We start from the raw sequence: 21,808 nt of genomic DNA on the forward strand, positions 1-21,808 counted from the left end.
AGAACTGCTTTTGGCTGGCGTGTTTAACATCTCTTCTACTGTCCAATTGCTAAGGTGTTATAATATCCCTGTATGTTTTTGAAGATAGTGTTTAAGTTCTATTGTGTTATTGTTATGTTTTTAACAACATAAAACTTTTTATTGTATGCATTATACATTTAAATATATAATAAATTCAAGTACATTTTGTAAAAACATTATAGTAGCACAGTATTGTATGTGGAATTGTGTTAGCTTTGTGTATGTTTGCCCATGCTTTCACATCTCCCTAAGGTAATTTTTAAGAATAGTATAAACTGTTATTAAGGACACTCTTCTCTATATCAATACTTAACCACTGCTGCACGTGTAATCTATGTTGCTTGAATGTCACCATGCATATTATGTACTTAAACAACTGTACTCTAGTTACTCTAGAAATAATTGACAGACAACTTTTTTCTTTTTTGCCATGGTTTTAGTTTAGGATATGTTTATGTGTAACATTTGTTTTCAAAAAATAAACCACAGCCTTAATTTTGTGAAGAACATGTAAAATGCTACTTGCATACAATTACCAATGTCCATTTCAGACACATGATTTAGATCAATTATTTTGCAGGTCGTCCTCTGGATCTGGATGGGCCTTTCCCACTTGTGTCTGGTCGTGTTCGGCCAGAATGTCTTGGTGGTGAGCTTACAGGTGACACTAAGGGGGTTGTGGCTGTAGAACTGGTTCTTGTTTGCTCAGATTGATGACTGAGATGCTGGGTCAGGGTAGTTAGAGTGAGATTCAAGTCTCTAGTGGCTGTCGTGTGGGTTTCCGTGATTCGGAACATACTCTCTGGTGTGTTTTGTGTTGCAGTTAATATCTGCAGGTAGGCTTGATGGAGCCTGTGATTCTCATCCACGATTCCTTGGTATGTGTCCAGCATCCTATTATAATCTGCCCTGATTAATTCCAGGGTGTTAGCCATTCTGGTGAGTTCTGTGGTTTGTCTGGTGTTGCTTCAGCATAATCTTGGGATGTGATGGGCCAGACTAGCAATAAATTGGGTTTGCCCAGGCAAACAATGTAAGTTATTGGCGTGCTGGGTGGACCAGCTGTCCCAAAAAGCCTGTTCCTGAGACTGTGGTAGTGGTGTGGTTGGTCTTATGTTCTGTTCTGGTGTCCTTTGAGTGGGCAGAGTAGACAAATGTGTAGTTGTTGGGTCAGGCGGTGGTATTGCTGTGAAATTTAAGGTACATGTCTCTTCATTGTCAGGTGCATGTCAAATTTAAGGTGCATGTCACTTGTCCTGGCTGAGTTAAGTGAAGAATGGGATCCCCTGAAATGAGAGACCAGTTGTGTGTAAGTATAAGCTTATTAACTAATGACAAATAACCTATGTGTTATGTTTCCTATGGCTACAAATGTCAAGTTACTTTAATTACTAATTAGTGGATATTGTAATTATCCACATTTTGTATATTTGTTTGGGTCATTATTTTCCAAAATTATATTTATATTTTGTTTGCTGACTATGGATAACATATGCATATCAATTATGTTAGTTTAAGTGATTTAAGACCATAATGATAAGTTTGTTAGCGGTGCATTATTTACATCACCACATTGTCACTAAGCTGCTGCCTTAAACTGTGAAACTACAATTGTGTAATTTTTCTAAGATGGGTGTTCTATTTAAGCTGGGTTGTTGCACATACCAACCAATCACATTCCAAGATTTTTCTTTTATAAGGTGTAACATAAATGATAAGTAGAATCTGGTTGGTTGCTATGGGCAACATTTCATCTTAATTAGAACTTCCATCTTTGAGAATGTTGCCCATTGTTTGACTTATGGTAAAGTGTGTGTGTGAAAGTATGTGTCCTTTTTTTTTTACTCACCAGGCAGGTGTGGCGAATGTGGTGACAATGGCTGCGGACTGTCGAGGAGTTGCATTGGTTACACTGCTGATACCTCCAACATGCGTTAACGTGGTGTTGTGATGTGTACTGGCCTAGAAGACACACCCAGACTGTGGTTCCGTGGTGGCAACACATGTGTGAATGGACCTAACAAAAACACATTCATTATTGTATCCAAATTGATGTGAACACACACCCAATGCTAATGTACTTACCAGCATCATCAGCATCCTCAGCTTCAGTAGGAGTGGAGACTGGCCCAGAGGCTCTTTGTGACTTTTTGGAAACTATGGCCCTCATTCCGAGTTGTTCGCTCGTTCTTTTTCATCGCATCGCAGTGAAAATCCGCTTAGTACGCATGCGCAATGTTCGCACTGCGACTGCGCCAAGTAACTTTACTATGAAGAAAGTATTTTTACTCACGGCTTTTTCTTCGCTCCGGCGATCGTAATGTGATTGACAGGAAATGGGTGTTACTGGGCGGAAACACGGCGTTTCAGGGGCGTGTGGCTGAAAACGCTACCGTTTCCGGAAAAAACGCAGGAGTGGCCGGAGAAACGGTGGGAGTGCCTGGCCGAACGCTGGGTGTGTTTGTGACGTCAACCAGGAACGACAAGCACTGAAATGATCGCACAGGCAGAGTAAGTCTGGAGCTACTCTGAAACTGCTAAGTAGTTAGTAATCGCATTATTGCGAATACATCGGTCGCAATTTTAAGAAGCTAAGATTCACTCCCAGTAGGCGGCGGCTTAGCGTGTGTAACTCTGCTAAATTCACCTTGCGACCGATCAACTCGGAATGAGGGCCTATAAATGTATATAAAGCATTTAATTATTATCCAAACAATTTAATCAACACACATATGTTTCTACTCATGAATTCAAAACTGTTGTTTTTCAAAAAAATCAAAATAATCTATATAAAAAAAATACATTATCCAAAATGTTTGCTTACTTTCTAAGCAACTATAACACATAATAGGGCCATTGGAGTTTCTATGGCCCTCATTCCGAGTTGTTCGCTCGCAAGGTGAATGTAGCAGAGTTACACACGCTAAGCCGCCGCCTACTGGGAGTGAATCTTAGCTTCTTAAAATTGCGACCGACGTACGCGCAATATTGCGATTACAAACGAGTTAGCAGTTTCAGAGTAGCTCCAGACTTACTCTGCCTGTGCGATCATTTCAGTGCTTGTCGTTCCTGGTTGACGTCACAAACACACCCAGCGTTCGCCCAGGCACTCCCACCGTTTCCCCGGCCACTCCTGCGTTTTTTCCGGAAACGGTAGCGTTTTCAGCCACACGCCCCTGAAACGCCGTGTATCCGCCCAGTAACACCCATTTCCTGTCAATCACATTACGATCGCCGGAGCGAAGAAAAAGCCGTGAGTAAAAATACTTTCTTCATAGTAAAGTTACTTGGCGCAGTCGCAGTGCGAACATTGCGCATGCGTACTAAGCGGATTTTCACTGCGATGCGATGAAAAATACCGAGCGAACAACTCGGAATGAGGGCCTATAATGGGTGCAGTGTGTGCGATATACACGGGCCCCTGAGTCCAGGGGGGCCTACACCACACACACTGCCCCCATTTCTCCTATACTTACCTTTCCGGAGTCCATTGCTGACCGTGTGTGGGCCCCCTCCTTTCCCGTAGCCATGGCGCCGCTGCTAGTGCACTGACCACTAGAGACTCTGGCACAGTGCCAGAGTCTACAGCGCATGCGCAGGACTCTGAAAAAATGGCGCAGTAGCCATTTTTTGGAGTCCTGCGCAAGCGCTGTAGACTCTGGCACTGTGCCAGAGTCTACAGCACTCAGCGCTAGCAGCGGCGCGATGGCTACGGGAGAGGAGGGGGCCCACACACATGGGTCCCCTCCTCTCTAGAGATGCCCCTGAATGGGGCAGATGCAAGAACGTGCGCTAACTGCTGCTATTTCCGCCTCCCCGCAATGTATGATGAGGCTCACAGCACGATTTTAAGGAAGGCACTTTGCGCATGCAGCAAGTTCATCTGCGACGCTTTGCCTATAGGAAATCGATGCCTACCAGATGTATGACCGATGAGATGGCTTCTCACCGCACGTTATGTCCCTTGTGTCTCTTCACCAGGTCAGGGCTGGCATTGGCCCTGTTTTACAGGAATTTATTTTTTTTGTTCTTCAAAATAACTTTATTGTTTGCCGCCACACAAGTCTCCCCAGCGGCCTCTGACGTCATCCCCACACGTCTCCCTGCATCTCCTCAATGCCCAGCATGGCACAGCGTCCTCACAGTTAAACACAGTATGGTTGAAATTATTTTTATGCACCATACCCCAAAAAAACTAAAAAAAATGGTGTGCATGATTATACCACAAAATCCATGAGAAATATTTCACACTCTCACTACAACATACATAAAAAATACAAACCCACAAAAAACACCGTCACAACACTCATTTCAGTGTTGTCAGCATGCGCAGTGATACGCAGTGATAAAATTTATATTAAAAAACATGCTTCATTATTACTGACCAACACATTTTAAAAAAACCAAACATTACAAATCATTATAAATACAATTTAAAAATGAGTGCATCTTCAAAATGATTACATTTGAAAACACAACTTACCAGCCTGCATGGGCTGATCTGAGTCCCGGACATAAGTCCCCCTCACTACTTCTGGAGGAATCAGGTTCTGCAGGGGCCCCTCATACTCTAAATAAGAGGCCACAAAAGGACGCCCACCTCCTGTTTGGCATGCAAACTTGGCCTCCTTTGCCATTTTGGCTTTCACACGCTGCTTTATATCATAGAACCTCTTTCTACATGTCTCCTCGGTTCGCCTCACCAAGCTCTAACTATTAACAGCATCAGCCACCTTATTCCAGATACATAGTCACATAGTATCTAAGGTTGAAAAAAGACAATTTGTCCATCAAGTTCAACCTATTTGTGGTCGCCAATGCAGGATTATTTTGGTCTAAATTTTGTCTGATGCTGATGTCAGCCGTTGTGTTTTATTCCTCTTTTTATAGTAACTATAGTGCGCGACTATGCACCATAACCCTGGATATCCTTATCCATTAGTAATTTATCTAACCCATTCTTAAAGGTGTTGACTGAGTCCGCCATTACAACTCCCTCAGGCAGGGAATTCCAAACACGTATTGTCCTTACTGTAAAAAAAACCTTTACGCCGCATTGTGCAGAATCTCCTCTCCTCTAACCTAAGCGAGTGTCCACGTGTCCTCTGTGCTGATCTTACCAAAAACAGGTCCCGCGCAAGCTGTGTGTATTGTCCCTTTATATATTTGTAGATGTTGATCATGTCCCCTCTTAGGGTGTGTACACACGGTGAGATCCTTGCTATGGCTGATGTTCACTTGCGATTTCCCTTGAACTCCCTGGAGCCCAGCACCACCGATTTTGACTAACTTTTCTAGAGATATGGACTATGTGTGCTTACGATTTTGGCTTATGTGAGATTTTGGCTTATGTGAGATGTCATTGACATGTGAGATGAACTAGATAGTACACCGATCTAGCAAGGATTGCAGGTGAGCACAGTCTATCTTTTCTTGCGTTGCTGACCTGGCGGGACTGCGCATCGGGATCGCAAGGTGACTTTCACCTTGCGATCTGCACTAACTTTTCTTGCGATTTTGACTATATAGTCAAAATCGAAAGAAAATATCTCACCGTGTGAACACACCCATAGTCTCCTCTTTTCCAGTGTAAACATTCCTAGCCTTGCAAGCCTTTGATCGTATTCCAGCATCTCCATGCCCTTAATTAGTTTGGTCACCCGCCTCTGAACCTAGCTCCAGAATATCCTTTTTGTAGTATGGTGCCCAAAATTGCACATAGTATTCAAGATGTGGCCTCACTAGTGATTTATATAATGGGAGTATAACACTCTCGTCCCTTGCATCAATTCCCCGTTTTATGCATGCTAATATTTTATTAGCCTTCTTTGTTGCAATCCTACTTTGGATACTGCTGCTTAGTTTGCTATCTATGTGAACACCTAAGTCCTTTTCCAGTACAGATGATTGTTTTCTTACAGGATGAGACCTTAGCAGCCTCTGGCCCAAAAATCTGCCAATGGTACTTCATAATCAACCACACCAGGGCCATATTTTCATCAAAAGTGAACTTAACATTGCGCTCTGTCTTAGTCCTGGTGCATAGCTGCAGAGCCACATCACTCTCACTAGAGGACTCAGGTGCATCTTATGCCACCTCCTCCCCCTCCCCCTCCTCACTAGCATCCTCCGCTTCACCCCCCTTCACCCCCCTCACTAAGCTCCTCCAACTCCCCTCCCTCACTATCCTGCTCCACCTCACTAACCTCTGTATGTGACATACTTAAGACAAACAACACAGAACACTCAAAAATAACTCAAAAATAAAGACAAATAAAACACACTCCTCCTCTACCTCTACACAGCACACACTAAATGAAAAAAACACTGACAGATAATATGACAAACTAATAACTAACAATACGACAATAAAGACAAGACAACTTTCAAACACAATACAGCTATCAGAATTCGTAAAAAAAATATAAAAGCACTACACTCACCAACTCATCAGACCACTATCTCTCTCCTCTCCACTAACTAAACCCACGAGGTGCAGACAGTTTGAGGAGTATTTATATGGCTGCGCTTTGACACTCCCATGTATTCTACACAACCAATCACGCATCACCTTCAAAAATGAAAGTAAATGTAAAAACGCACTGTCCACAAAACACTGCTACACTTGAAAATTACGAATCATGCATCCAAATATCCATGTTCAGCCGGACACAAACACACACGGCCGGATAACACACACCAGAAATACGAATGACATCGGAAAATACAAATATGACAAACACGGTAGCTTAGTAAATTCCCGATTACAAAAACAAAAAGTTGCAATTTTGCACGGCCGACGTCAGTCGACTTATATTTCGTCTGAAATCGTCCATATACGAATCTTAGCAAATATTCTCCATAGATTGCGTGTGAAATATTTTATCTGATGGTGCTGAAGGGCAGTACGCTTGCTGTGTTTGTCCCTGTAAGATGGTAAAATCAAGGTCCCTTGTTCCCCACCTGTAGTGCTTAAAGTGGTCTTAGGGAGTAGGTAGAACTCACCTTCCCTGTGAGTGCCATGCCCCTTCCTGCCCACCTGAAAGATGCCATGCCCTAGCTCCTCCCCTTCTTACTGACTTGTGGGGTGCCCAAGAAATATTGTATATGTCAATACATGAAAAGGTTGGGAATAATGTGAGTGGGAAGAAAGAGAGAGAGAAAAAGAATTAAAGAGAGGGGTTATTTGCAAAGGAGCATGGAGGAATTGTAAAGGGTGGGCCAATAGAGCAGCTGACTACATCCTTTTTTGTCATTTCTATCTGCTGGCTTTTTTTCTTGCTGTCTCTCGGCCTGTCTGTGGTCTTTCACCCCGTTTTCTTTCCCACTGCTGTTGCTCCTTCCCCGTGCTGACCCATGTTTACTGCTATTTCTTCTCGGTCCTACCTTCTCTTTACTTTTCTAACTCTGCTATCCCTTCCCTGCTTTGTTAATTCTTTGCTATTCTTTCTGCAGCCATGTCTCACCCGCAGAATTCAATGGGTATCCTTCCCGTTACCTTGTGGATGCCTGCTCAGAGACAGCCGTACCAGTCTCTGTCGGGCATCCCCGTGAGGTGTGCAATTGGGCTTTTCACGGCCTATCTAGATCACTGATCTCGTGGGTGTCATGCACAGCAGCATGATCACAGAGAGTTGTGGGCTGGTGTAGAGGGCCATGGGAATCCAGCTCCTCTCTAATGTTGGTTTGCACTGCGGTTGCTGTTCACCGCTGCCACTGTTCACCACCAATGGCAACTGACGGAATGCAGCTCCAACTCACTTTAACTCCTGATTACATCTCAGTATTAAACTAAATGTTATACCATGCTAGTAAACGAAGAGTAGTATAAAACTTTATCATCTGCCATTCAGTGTCTACCACTTGTATACTGTATATGCTGTGTAACTATCAGGGCCAATGTTTTAATGGATCTTTATATATAAATTCTTTAGCTCCAGCTGCCTGTAATACCCTTTGCTGGAATCTACATATATTGGTCTTGTCTGGTAATTACATTGTCACATGAAAATGGTTTTGTTTATGGGCTTTTTCCCCATTTATATATACATGCCCAGTTATATGATCAAAACAGCAGTGTAGCCATCATAAAAAATATAGTTTACCAGTGTCATTTGTATCTTTATGGAGTTTTCAGGTGGCTGGTAGAAGTGACCACAAATGTGAGCATGCACTTGTTGCCAAGTCTCTGGTATTTTAAGAGAATATGTGGTATGCACACATATTCACAAGCTGCAGCCTTACAGAGAATAAACACAGGAATTAGAGATGTGCACCGGAAATGTTTTGTGTTTTGGTTTTGGATTCGGTTCCGCGGCCGTGTTTTGGATTCGGACGCGTTTTGCCAAAACCTCCCTGAAATTTTTTTGTCGGATTCGGGTGTGTGTCACAATCCTGACTGTAGGTTTCATATTTGGTGACTTACCCCTGCCGTCTGTCCCGGATCCTGTGTCTTTTTATTCACTGAATTAAACAGCTTGTCAGCACTATGAGTTTTCCTGAGTTCTCTACCTGAAAGGTAATAGTTAATTAGCTCCACCTGTGGTGATCTCCTGTGTGAGGCTGAATTCAGTAATCTGAAGTTTAGGCCTAAAAGCCAGCATCCTATGTTTTGCAGAAGTTCAGGCTTCAGTGTTCTCTCGGCCTGCTAGGCCTCATTCTACATCACAGCCTTGGCTAGAGTAGTCACATGACAGTGACTGTTCACCTGACCCAGAGTTGTTCAATCCTCTGCCAGCCTGAGACTCTCTGCATCACCTAATCCTGCTCACCAATCACCAAGGACCAGGAAGTATAAATCAGGAGGCTGAGTTAGAAACTGGGCCAGTTCCTCGTGTCACACACAGCTATGTGTGAGCCTTAATGCTGAGCTCCCTAAAGTTGTGATCTCCAGAGCTCCCGTATCCCTGTGGCCTCTGTGCCTCTGCACCTCCGTGCCTCTGTACCTCCGTGCCTCAGTACCTCCGTGCCTCAGTACTTCCGTGACTCAGAATCTCCGTGCCTCTGCACCTCCGTGCCTCTGCACCTCTGTGCCTTCAGCACCTCGTACCTCCAACACCTCGTGCCTCCAGCACCCCTGTGCCTCAGCACCTCCGTGCCTCAGTACCTCAGTGACTCAGTACCTCAGTGCCTCAGCACCTCCGTGCCTCATCACCTCCGTGCCTCAGCACCTCCGTGCTTCCAGCACCTCGTGCCTCAGCACCCCCGTGCCTCAGCACCTCGTGCTTCCAGCACCTCTGTGACTCAGCACCTCGTGCCTCCAGTACCTCTGTGATTTCAGCACCCCGTGCCTCAGCAGCTTCATGCCTCAGTATCTCCGTGCCTCAGTACCTCTGTGCCTCCCAGCACCTCCGTGCCTCAGCACCTCCGTGCCTCAGTATCTCCGTGCCTCAGTATCTCCGTGCCTCAGCACCTCCGTGCCTCAGTACCTCCGTGCCTCCCAGCACCTCAGTGCCTCAGCACCTTCGTGCCTCAGCACCTCCATGCCTCAGCAACTCGTGCCTCCAGCATCTCCGTGCTTCCAGCATCTCCGTGCTTCCAGCATCTCCGTGCCTCAGCACCTCCGTGCCTCAGCGTCTCCGTGCCTCAGCGTCTCCGTGCTTCAGCGTCTCCGTGCTTCCGGCATCTCAGTGCCTACGCACCCCAGTGTCTCTACGCACCCCAGTGTCTCTACGCACCCCAGTGTCTTTACGCACCCCAGTGTCTCCAAGCACTTCCGTGCCTCCTAGCACCTCAGTGTCTCCAAGCATCCAGTGCACTTTAGCGCAGTTGTACCTGGTATTCTTCACTGATTCATCAGCGCCTTTCCAGTTCTGTCTTTCAGGAGACCTTCAGCGTTCACACGTGCCCCCTGTCTGCCGACCTAATCCTGCATGGGGAGAACCTAGATTCGGCCATCTCTGCTGCGGTTCCTCTTCCCAGTCACCGGAAGAAGCCCCGAGTCCACAACACTCCCAAACCAGGTCAGTGGTAGTATTCATATAATTCTCCAGTCGCCAGCTTCTGCGGGAAATTCTAATACCTCTTCTCCTCGATGTCGGGATAATTCTGCTGTAGCATCTAAAGTCAAGAAAAATACCAAGGCTATTGACCTACTGTCTGAATGGGTACCTCAGTCTAATGTTGTTTCAGTGGCATCTGTTTCCTTGACTCCAATTTCATCCTCCACTCAGCCTTCAGAACATTCAGCCAATGCTCTGTTTTCTGACCCATCGCTTTCTGAGCAAGATAATGCCTTGATGAACCAATACATTAGGAATTTCAGGAATGCCAAGAATTGGAAAACAGTACAAAGACAACAGCCTGTTGATTTAAGTGTTGGTTATGTTTCCATTGATTCCACTCTCCCTGGTCAAAACCAAATGTTCCCGTAAGAAGAGGCATCAACGAAGGTCCTAAATTCTTCTGTATGAATTTCTCAAGTTCCTCTAAGATTCAAGATGGGTGTCCGGAGTCCACCCTTGAAGAGGGGGATACTGTCACAATCCTGACTGTAGGTTTCATACTTGGTGACTTACCCCTGCCGTCTGTCCCGGATCCTGTGTCTTTTTATTCACTGAATTAAACAGCTTGTCAGCACTATGAGTTTTCCTGAGTTCTCTACCCCTGTGCCTCAGCACCTCCGTGCCTCAGTACCTCAGTGCCTCATCACCTCCGTGCCTCAGCACCTCCGTGCTTCCAGCACCTCGTGCCTCAGCACCCCCGTGCCTCAGCACCTCGTGCTTCCAGCACCTCCGTGACTCAGCACCTCGTGCCTCCAGTACCTCCGTGCTTTCAGCACCCCGTGCCTCAGCACCTTCGTGCCTCAGTATCTCCGTGCCTCAGTACCTCCGTGCCTCCCAGCACCTCCGTGCCTCAGCACCTCCGTGCCTCAGTATCTCCGTGCCTCAGTATCTCCGTGCCTCAGCACCTCCGTGCAGTCGCCCGCACAGACTTCACTAACACCGGGTTCACAAAACCTCAGTCATGACAGTGTGTTTTGGATTCGGGTTATTTTTTTACAAAAAACCCTCAAAAACAGCTTAAATCATAGAATTTGGGGGGTCATTTTGATCCCATAGTATTATTAACCTCAATAACCATAATTTCCACTCATTTTCAGTCTATTCTGAACACCTCACACCTCACAATATTATTTTTAGTCCTAAAATTTGCACCGAGGTCGCTGGATGGCTAAGCTAAGCGACACAAGTGGCCGACACAAACACCTGTCCCATCTAGGAGTGGCACTGCAGTGTCAGGCAGGATGGCACTTCAAAAAAAATAGTCCCCAAACAGCACATGATGCAAAGAAAAAAAGAGGCGCACCAAATGTTGCTGTGTGACTAAGCTAAGCGACACAAGTGGCCGACACAAACACCTGGCACATCTAGGAGTGGCACTGCAGTGTCAGGCAGGATGGCACTTCAAAAAAATAGTCCCCAAACAGCACATGATGCAAAGAAAAAAAGAGGCGCACCAAGGTCGCTGTGTGACTAAGCTAAGCAACACAAGTGGCCGACACAAACACCTGGCCCATCTAGGAGTGGCACTGCAGTGTCAGACAGGATGGCACTTAAAAAAATAGTCCCCAAACAGCACATGATGCAAAGAAAAATGAAAGAAAAAAGAGGTGCAAGATGGAATTGTCCTTGGGCCCTCCCACCCACCCTTATGTTGTATAACCAGGACATGCACACTTTAACGAACCCATCATTTCAGCGACAGGGTCTGCCACACGACTGTGACTGAAATGACTGGTTGGTTTGGGCCCCCACCAAAAAAGAAGAAATCAATCTCTCCTTGCACAAACTGGCTCTACAGAGGCAAGATGTCCACCTCATCATCATCCTCCGATTCTTCACCCCTTTCACTGTGTACATCCCCCTCCTCACAGATTATTAATTCGTCCCCACTGGAATCCACCATCTCAGATCCCTGTGTACTTTGTGGAGGCAATTGCTGCTGGTGAATGTCTCCACGGAGGAATTGATTATAATTCATTTTGATGAACATCATCTTCTCCACATTTTCTGGAAGTAACCTCGTACGCCGATTGCTGACAAGGTGAGCGGCTGCACTAAACACTCTTTCGGAGTACACACTGGAGGGAGGGCAACTTAGGTAGAATAAAGCCAGTTTGTGCAAGGGCCTCCAAATTGCCTCTTTTTCCTGCCAGTATAAGTACGTACTGTCTGACGTGCCTACTTGGATGCGGTCACTCATATAATCCTCCACCATTCTTTCAATGGTGAGAGAATCATATGCAGTGACAGTAGACGACATGTCAGTAATCGTTGGCAGGTCCTTCAGTCCGGACCAGATGTCAGCACTCGCTCCAGACTGCTCTGCATCACCGCCAGCAGGTGGGCTCAGAATTCTTAGCCTTTTTCTCGCACCCCCAGTTGCGGGAGAATGTGAAGGAGGAGCTGTTGACGGGTCACGTTCCGCTTGACTTGACAATTTTCTCACCAGCAGTTCTTTGAACCTCTGCAGACTTGTGTCAGCTGGAAAGAGAGATACAACGTAGGTTTTAAATCTAGGATCGAGCACGGTGGCCAAAATATAGTGCTCTGATTTCAACAGATTGACCACCCGTGAATCCTGGTTAAGCGAATTAAGGACTCCATCCACAAGTCCCACATGCCTAGCGGAATCGCTCTCTTTTAGCTCCTCCTTCAATGTCTCCAGCTTTTTCTGCAAAAGCCTGATGAGGGGAATGACCTGACTCAGGCTGGCAGTGCCTGAACTGAGTTCACGTGTGGCAAGTTCAAACGGTGGCAGAACCTTGCACAACGTTGAAATCATTCTCCACTGCGCTTGAGTCAGGTGCATTCCCCCTCCTTTGCCTATATCGTGGGCAGATGTATAGGCTTGAATGGCCTTTTGCTGCTCCTCCATCCTCTGAAGCATATAGAGGGTTGAATTCCACCTCGTTACCACCTCTTGCTTCAGATGATGGCAGGGCAGATTCAGGACTGTTTGCTGGTGCTCCAGTCTTCGGCACACGGTGGCTGAATGCCGAAAGTGGCCCGCAATTCTTCGGGCCACCGACAGCATCTCTTGCACGCCCCTGTCGTTTTTTAAATAATTCTGCACCACCAAATTCAATGTATGTGCAAAACATGGGACGTGCTGGAATTTGCCCAGATGAAATGCACGCACAATATTGGTGGCGTTGTCCTATGTCACAAATCCCCAGGAGAGTCCAATTGGGGTAAGCCATTCTGCGATGATGTTCCTCAGTTTCCGTAAGAGGTTGTCAGCTGTGTGCCTCTTCTGGAAAGCGGTGATACAAAGCGTAGCCTGCCTAGGAACGAGTTGGCGTTTGCGAGATGCTGCTACTGGTGCTGACGCTGCTGTTCTTGCTGCGGGAGGCAATACAGCTACCCAGTGGGCTGTCACAGTCATATAGTCCTGAGTCTGCCCTGCTCCACTTGTCCACATGTCCGTGGTTAAGTGGACATTGGGTACAACTGCATTTTTATGGACACTGGTGACTCTTTTTCTGACGTGTGTGTGTACATTTTTGGTATCGCCTGCCTAGAGAAATGGAACCTAGATGGTATTTGGTACCGGGGACACAGTACCTCAATCAAGTCTCTGGTTGCCTGTGATTTAACGGTGGATACCGGACACACGTTTCTCACCACCCAGGCTGACAAGACCTGAGTTATCCGCTTTGCAGCAGGATGACTGCTGTGATATTTCATCTTCCTCGCAAAGGACTGTTGGACAGTCAATTGCTTACTGGAAGTAGTACAAGTGGTCTTCCGACTTCCCCTCTGGGATGACGATCGACTCCCAGCAGCAACAACAGCAGCGCCAGCAGCAGTAGGTGTTACACTCAAGGATGCATCAGAGGAATCCCAGGCAGGAGAGGACTCGTCAGACTTGCCAGTGACATGGCCTGCAGGACTATTTCCTGTGTAAGGTGGAAATTGACACTGAGGGAGTTGGTGGTGTGGTTTGCAGGAGCTTGGATACAAGAGGAAGGGATTTAGGGGTCAGTGGACTGCTTCCGCTGTCATCCAAAGTTTTTGAACTTGTCACTGACTTCTGATGAATGTGGACCAGGTGACGTATAAGGGAGGATGTTCCTAGGTGGTTAACGTCCTTACCCCTACTTATTACAGCTTGACAAAGGCAACACACGGCTTGACACCTGTTGTCCGCATTTGTGTTGAAATAATTCCACACCGAAGAGGTGATTTTTTTTGTATTTTGACCAGGCATGTCAATGGCCATATTCGTCCCACGGACAACAGGTGTCTCCCCGGGTGCCTGACTTAAACAAACCACCTCACCATCAGAATCCTCCTTGTCAATTTCCTCCCCAGCGCCAGCAACACCCATATCCTCATCCTGGTGTACTTCAACAGTGACATCTTCAATTTGACTATCAGGAACTGGACTGCGGGTGCTCCTTCCAGCACTTGCAGGGGGCGTGCAAATGGTGGAAGGCGCAAGCTCTTCCCGTCCAGTGTTGGGAAGGTCAGGCATCGCAACCGACACAATTGGACTCTCCTTGGGGATTTGTGATTTAGAAGAACGCACAGTTCTTTGCTGTGCTTTTGCCAGCTTAAGTCTTTTCATTTTTCTAGCGAGAGGATGAGTGCTTCCATCCTCATGTGAATCTGAACCACTAGCCATGAACATAGGCCAGGGCCTCAGCCGTTCCTTGCCACTCCGTGTCGTAAATGGCATATTGTCAAGTTTACGCTTCTCATCAGACGCTTTCAATTTTGATTTTTGGGTCATTTTACTGAACTTTTGTTTTTTGAATTTTACATGCTCTCTACTATGACATTGGGCATCGGCCTTGGCAGACGACGTTGATGGCATTTCATCGTCTCGGCCATGACTAGTGGCAGCAGCTTCAGCACGAGGTGGAAGTGGATCTTGATCATTCCCTATTTTAACCTCCACATTTTTGTTCTCCATTTTTTAATGTGTGGAATTATATGCCAGTATCAATAGCAATGGCCTACTACTATATATACTGCGCACAACTGAAATGCACCACAGGTATGGATGGATAGTATACTTGACGACACAGAGGTAGGTAGAGCAGTGGCCTTCCGTACCGTACTGCTATATATACTGGTGGTCACTGTCAGCAAACTGCAAAACTCAAATGCACCACTGGTATAGAATCTAGATGGATAGTATACTTGACGACACAGAGGTAGGTAGAGCAGTGGCCTTCCGTACCGTACTGCTATATATACTGGTGGTCACTGTCAGCAAACTGCAAATCTAAAATGCACCACAGGTATAGAATCTAGATGGATAGTATACTTGACGACACAGAGGTAGGTAGAGCAGTGGCCTTCCGTACCGTACTGCTATATATACTGGTGGTCACTGTCAGCAAACTGCAAAACTAAAATGCACCACAGGTATAGAATCTAGAGGGATAGTATACTTGACGACACAGAGGTAGGTAGAGCAGTGGCCTCCGTACCGTACTGCTATATATACTGGTGGTCACTGTCAGCAAACTGCTAAACTAAAATGCACCACAGGTATAGAATCTAGATGGATAGTATACTTGACGACACAGAGGTAGGTAGAGCAGTGGCCTTCCGTACCGTACTGCTATATATACTGGTGGTCACTGTCAGCAAACTGCTAAACTAAAATGCACCACAGGTATAGAATCTAGATGGATAGTATACTTGATAACACAGAGGTAGGTAGAGCAGTGGCCTTCCGTACCATACTGCTATATATACTGGTGGTCACTGTCAGCAAACTGCAAAACTAAAATGCACCACAGGTATAGAATCTAGATGGATAGTATACTTGACGACACAGAGGTAGGTAGAGCAGTGGCTTTCCGTACCGTACTGCTATATATACTGGTGGTCACTGTCAGCAAACTGCAAAACTAAAATGCACCACAGGTATAGAATCTAGATGGAGAGTATACTTGACGACACAGAGGTATGTAGAGCAGTGGCCTTCCGTACCGTACTGCTATATATACTGGTGGTCACTGTCAGCAAACTGCAAAACTAAAATGCACCACAGGTATAGAATCTAGATGGATAGTATACTTGACGACACAGAGGTATGTAGAGCAGTGGCCTTCCGTACCGTACTGCTATATATACTGGTAGTCACTGTCAGCAAACTGCAAAACTAAAATGCAGCACAGATATAGAATCTAGATGGATAGTATACTTGACGACAAAGAGGTAGGTAGAGCAGTGGCCTCCGTACCGTACTGCTATATATACTGGTGGTCACTGGTCAGCAAAACTCTGCACTGTACTCCTCCTATATAATATACTGGTGGTCCCCAGTACCCACAATAAAGCAGTGTGTGCACAGATATATGCAGCATACTGAGCACAGATATGGAGCGTTTTTCAGGCAGACAACGTATACTGGTGGTCACTGGTCAGCAAAACTCTGCACTGTACTCCTCCTATATAATACTGCTGGTCCCCAGTCCCCACAATAAAGCAGTGTGAGCACAGATATATGCAGCACACTGAGCACAGATATGGAGCGTTTTTCAGGCAGAGAATGGATAAAACTGGTGGTCACTGATCAGCAAAACTCTGCACTGTACTCCTCCTATATAATACAGCTGCTCCCCAGTCCCCACAATTAAGCAATAAGCACAAATATTTGCAGCAACATTAATAAACGGAGAGGACGCCAGCCACGTCCTCTCCCTAACATTTCCAATGCACGAGTGAAAATGGCGGCTCCTTATATAGAATCCGAATCTCGCGAGAATCCGACAGCGGGATGATGACGTTCGGGCGCGCTCGGGTTAACCGAGCCATACGGGAGAATCCGAGTATGCCTCGGACCCGTGTAAAATGGGTGAAGTTCGGGGGGTTCGGTTTCCGAGGAACCGAACCCGCTCATCACTACACAGGATAAATTATATTGTAACAACAGGGCTTATAACATGTGGATAGCTGTGAATAGGGTTGAGAGGTTACTGTGGGGTTCTGGTTCACCGATCCAGCTGCATTCTGCTCCTCCTACTAGCTCCCCTCCAAAGGCAACACAGCAGTGTAGTTGGGGGAGAACTGTGGGTTTGCACAGGCGCCACAGGATTTCAGCTCATCTGAAGCGTTGGCTTGCACTGATAATCGCAGGAGGGACTCACGGGTGGGCAGGCATTACATTACCTTCATGCACAATTGCCTAGCAGCCCCATATTTTACTGCTTTCTACACCAGGGGCTGTGATTGTGAATCGCTCACCAATGTTCACTGCGAGTTCTCACAAACATTTGGCAGCAGCATTCTGATCCAGTGTACTAGCATACTTTCACCTACATCTCTACTCTGTGGTTTTCTCATTACCCGGTGTCCATGCAAGCTGACCCTGCACTGTTTACATCAGGTCCAGAGTTGTGACACAGTCCAAAAACGCCATGTTTCCTATTTTCTCCTGCTCGCGTGGATTTTTTATGATACACTCACTCTGCTATCACTGTATTTACACATAGCAGGGAAGCAGTTGTCTGACTAATCCATACACCTGAAGGATCTTTATATTCATACTATCTCTGTCACTAAGTGTACCTGTATACCTGCTCACACTATTTATGTATGTTCCACACCAACCACCGACACAGTGTTGACAAATATATACCTTACACTGTTTTTGCGTTTACACCTAAATGGACAAACAGTTACTGTATACATGTGCATACCTCCCAAATTGACCGTCTCCAGGAGGGACAGAATGCTCTCCTTCTGGACTTTTATCTTAATTTATGATGGAGTTATTATCTGGGAGTGTTCTGTCCTGTTTACTCTTGCTTTTACACACTACGTCTCATGTGAGTATATCAATAATTGACAAAAGACCATGTTTTGTGTATGACGATAGTATAAGTTCTGTGTTTGAAAGCAATATTCACAACAGTGATACATGCATGCACTAAGAGATTGGTTATATTGCATATACTGTATATACTGTACAAGAGTGGTATTTCCAAAGTTACAAATTTATATATTATTACTGTAACCAAGGAAGTACTCATTGGGATGTACTGTGGTAGCCAGTGGCAACAATACTAAAGGCAAATTGTCACCAGTTTTTGGGGGTTTGTATACAACTTAATCTACGACTGCATGTGGGTATCTGAGTCATAGTACTCTAATTTGTATCCCCTATATTTCACTGAGAACTTTTACAATATACAACCACAAATAGTTTTTCCTATATGTGGACTTTTCCCTTAAAGATGACTAATTTTAACACATACCTATTAAAAGTTATATTTTAGACATAGACTCAGTGTCCCAAAAAAAGAGTCTCCCCATTTTTATCCTTCTTGCATCAGCCTAAGTAAGCAGCAAAGCAGTGGGTTCCTAAATCTCCCGCTGGTGTCCGTAATAGCAGATATTACCCCGGGAAAGTCACGTGTCACGTTTTGGATGGAGGCACTGAAACTAAAGCTGGGTACACACTAGATTATGCATGTACCCAGCAACATTGCCAGTAACGGGACCCTGCAGGGAAACTGGCATCGGCAAGTGTATACACACTTGGCAATGCCGGCAACAATGGAGCGATGGCGGCGCCCAAGCTGCATTCGGCAGCATGGCCCTAGCTAGCAATGTTTTCCTTTGGTCCTGCATTTAGGGCTGACAGAGCATGTTGCTAATGATGTGTGCATTGTCAGTGACATAGCGGGTACACAATGTGCCTATGTCAGACCGATTCACCACATCGGATAATGTATCATCTAGTCTGTAGCCAACTTCAGAGATACACAAGGTGAGAAGCATTACATGCACAAATCTTTAAAAACACAGCAATTCTCAGGGGTGTTACGTAAATATCTACAAGTTCACTATTGGATCTGGTCTCACGGACTACACTAACATCCATCTTTCTCTTACGTCCTAGAGGATGCTGGGGACTCCGTAAGGACCATGGGGTATAGACGGGCTCCGCAGGAGACATGGGCACTATAAAGAACTTTAGAATGGGTGTGCACTGGCTCCTCCCTCTATGCCCCTCCTCCAGACCTCAGTTAGATCCTGTGCCCAGAGAAGACTGGGTGCACTACAGGGGAGCTCTCTTGAGTTTCTCTGATAAAGAATTTTGTTAGGTTTTTTATTTTCTGGGAGCACTGCTGGCAACAGGCTCCCTGCATCGTGGGACTGAGGAGAGAGAAGCAGACCTACTTAGATGATAGGCTCTGCTTCTTTGGCTACTGGACACCATTAGCTCCAGAGGGAGTCAGAACGCAGGTCTCCCCTTGCTGTTCGTCCCGGAGCTGCGCCGCCGTCCTCCTCGCAGAGCCAGAAGATAGAAGCCGGGTGAGTATAAGAAGAAAAAAAGACTTCAAGGCGGCAGAAGACTTCAGATCTTCACTGAGGTACGCGCGCAGCGGTAACGCTGCACGCCATTGCTCACACACACACACACACACACACACACACACACACACACACACACACACACACACACACACACTAGTGGGCACAGATGGATGCAGGGCGCAGGGGGGGGGGCGCCCTGGGCAGCAATAAAGCCTTTATATCTGGCATAGATACTGCAGAGGCAGTTTTTCTTTCAATCTCCTTCCAGTTTGAGATATTTTGAGCGGGACCGAAGCCCGCCACTGGAGTGGGTGGAGCTTGGTCTCTCAGCACTAACCAGCGCCATTTTCTCCACAGAGATCTGCTGAGAAGCTGGCTCCCCGGTCTCTTCCCTGCTGAACACGGCGACACAGGGCTGAAAAGAGGAGGGGGGGCACTTGTAAGGCGCAGTGAGTGTATTACACAGTAATTTAATATAAAAGCGCTATTATCTGGGACATTATTTTCCAGTGTCAGTTGGCGCTGGGTGTGTGCTGGCATACTCTCTCTCTGTCTCTCCAAAGGGCCTTATTGGGGAACTGTCTCCTTATAACTATATCCCTGTGTGTGTGTGTGTGGGGGGGGGGGGGTGTCGGTACGAGTGTGTCGGCATGTCTGATGCGGAAGGCTCAGCTAAGGAGGAGGTGGAGCAGATGATTGTGTTGTCGCCGTCGGCAACGCTGACTCATGATTGGATGGACATGTGGAATGTTTTAAATGCAAATGTGACCTTATTACATAAGAGATTGGACAAAGCAGAGTCCAGGGAAAGAGCAGGCAGTCAATCCACGGCTTCGGCTGGGTCACCGGACCCTTATGGGTCTCAAAAACGTCCCCTATCCCATATAGAAGACACTGATACCGACACGGACTCTGACTCCAGTGTCGACTACGATGAAGCGAGGTTGCACCCGAGGGTGGCAAAAAGTATTCATTATATGATTATTGCAATAAAAGGTTTTGCATATCACAGATGACCCCTCGGTCCCTGACACGAGGGTGCGCATGTATAAGGAAAAGAAACCTGAGGTAACCTTTCCCCCATCTCATGAGCTTAACGAGTTATTTGAAAAGACTTGGGCAACTCCTGATAAAAAACTGCAGATTCCCAAGAGGATTCTTATGGCATATCCTTTCCCTGCACGGGACAGGGTACGTTGGGAATCCTCACCCAGGGTGGACAAGGCTTTAACACGCCTGTCCAAGAAAGTGGCGCTACCGTCTCCGGACACGGCAGCCCTCAAGGATCCTGCTGATCGCAGACAGGAAACTACTTTAAAGTCTATTTATGCGCATACAGGTGCTTTGCTCAGACCGGCAATAGCATCGGCATGGGTGTGTAGTGCAGTTGCAGCTTGGACAGATACCTTGTCAGCTGACCTTGATACCCTAGATAGGGATACCATTTTATTAACCTTAGGCCACATTAAAGACGCAGTCTTATATATGAGGGATGCTCAAAGAGACGTTGGGCTGCTGGGTTCGAGAGCCAAATCCATGGCGATTTCTGCTAGGCGCGCCCTGTGTACTCGCCAATGGACGGGTGATGCCGACGCAAAGAAACATATGGAGGTTTTGCCATACAAAGGTGAAGTTTTATTTGGGGAAGGTCTCGCGGACCTGGTTGCCACAGCTACCACGGGTAAATCTACCTTTTTGCCTTTTGTTCCCCCACAGCAAAAGAAAACTCCACAGTATCATATGCAGTCCTTTCGGTTGCGTAAGTCCAGAAGAGGTTGGGGCTCATCTTTCCTCGCCAGAGGTAAGGGTAGAGGGAAAAGAATGCCTGCTATGGTGGCTAGTTCCCAGGAGCAGAAGTCCTCCCCGGCTTCTACTAAATCCACTGCATGACGCTGGGGCTCCACTGAGGGAGTCCGCACCGGTGGGGGCACGTCTTCGACTCTTCAGCCAGGTCTGGGTTCTGTCAGACGTGGATCCTTGGGCAATGGATATTGTATCCCAAGGCTACAAACTGGAATTCGAAGAGGTGCCCCCTCGCCGATTTTTCAAGTCGGCCTTGCCAGCTTCTCCCCCAGAGAGGCAAGTAGTTTTCGCTGCAATTCAGAAGCTGTATCAACAGCAAGTGATTGTCAAGGTTCCCCTAGTTCAACAGGGAAAAGGGTACTATTCGACCCTGTTCGTGGTCCCGAAGCCGGATGGTTCGTTCAGACCCATTTTAAATCTAAAATCCCTAAACCTGCACTTGAGAAAGTTCAAATTCAAGATGGAATCGCTCCGGGCTTTTATCTCCAGTCTGGAAGGGGGAATTTTATGGTGTCACTCGACATAAAGGATCCATACCTTCATGTCCCCATATATCCTCCTCATCAGGCGTACCTGAGATTCGCTGTACAGCACTGTCATTACCAGTTTCAGACGTTGCAGTTTGGGCTTTCCACGGCCCCGAGGATTTTCACCAAGGTGATGGTGGAGATGATGGTGCTCCTGCGCAGGCAGGA

General features: G+C 46.4%; 1 long non-coding RNA gene across 1 annotated transcript; it reads right to left on the reverse strand.

The window, feature by feature from the left end:
• Positions 1 to 510: 510 nt before the first annotated feature.
• LOC134911638 (uncharacterized) lies at positions 511 to 17,760 on the reverse strand. Its single transcript, XR_010176729.1, has 3 exons — positions 17,687 to 17,760; positions 1,871 to 2,038; positions 511 to 1,307 (listed from the first exon to the last, which is right to left on the reverse strand). It is a non-coding gene; the product is annotated as an uncharacterized LOC134911638 (long non-coding RNA).
• Positions 17,761 to 21,808: the final 4,048 nt, after the last annotated feature.

This window comes from Pseudophryne corroboree, chromosome 4 (genome assembly GCF_028390025.1).
Source record: "Pseudophryne corroboree isolate aPseCor3 chromosome 4, aPseCor3.hap2, whole genome shotgun sequence".
Classification (NCBI taxonomy): Eukaryota; Metazoa; Chordata; class Amphibia; order Anura; family Myobatrachidae; genus Pseudophryne; species Pseudophryne corroboree.